Raw genomic sequence first — 891 nt, forward strand, 5'->3', positions numbered from 1 at the left:
AATGAGTTCAAGGCTAGCCTGGTCTCCAAGAGAATCTGTCTTAGCCTTCTCCCTCTGTCCCTTAAAAAATGAAAAAATTAAAAATACATAGCAATTATCATGTCATAAGAATGTGTGGTATTGGCACTTCCTTCAGAAGCAAGTCACCGGTCGACCGCGGCTCGGCCTTGCCAGGAAAATACTAAAGTTCCTCTGGGCTCAAATCGAATTTTACAAGAACATAATGGATGGAGAGGAGAAAACCTATGGTGGCTGTGAAGGCCCTGATGCTATGTATGTGAAATTAATATCTTCTGATGGTCATGAATGTATTGTAAAAAGAGAACATGCATTAACATCAGGAACAATAAAGGCCATGTTGAGTGGTCCAGGTCAGTTTGCTGAGAATGAAACCAGCGAGGTCAATTTTAGAGAGATCCCCTCACATGTGCTATCAAAGTGTGCATGTATTTTACCTACAAGGTCCNCTATACTAACAGCTCCACTGAAATTCCTGAATTCCCAATTGCACCTGAAATTGCACTGGAACTGCTGATGGCTGCAAACTTCCTAGATTGTTAAATAAAGTATAACAAACTGTTAATTTTTTCAGTATTTTAAAAAAAAAAGAATGTGTGGTATTTATATCAGCATTGTTCATAGTTGAAATTCTGAAACAAGGCAAGTCCCCATAGAGAAATAGCAATTCATTTTTATCACATAGTAACTTCAGCCATTAAAAAAAAAAAAATTAATCACCGCCAAACCAATTAGTTAGGAATTCTTTGCAGCAGTATCGAGTGAGAAACTCTAGTTGCAGAGATGCGTACATGTGAAATCAGGGTTGAATAGGCCATGACACCGGAATGAAGAACAGCAAAGGCCTCAGCTCAGAATGCAGAGTCTTTATTG

At 38.7% G+C, this 891-nt stretch overlaps 1 pseudogene; it reads left to right on the forward strand.

Annotated features, from left to right (window-relative positions):
- Positions 1–211: 211 nt before the first annotated feature.
- On the forward strand, positions 212–561 carry LOC110313053 (annotated as a pseudogene).
- Positions 562–891: the final 330 nt, after the last annotated feature.

This window comes from Mus pahari, chromosome 23 (assembly GCF_900095145.1).
Source record: "Mus pahari chromosome 23, PAHARI_EIJ_v1.1, whole genome shotgun sequence".
Taxonomy (NCBI): Eukaryota; Metazoa; Chordata; class Mammalia; order Rodentia; family Muridae; genus Mus; species Mus pahari.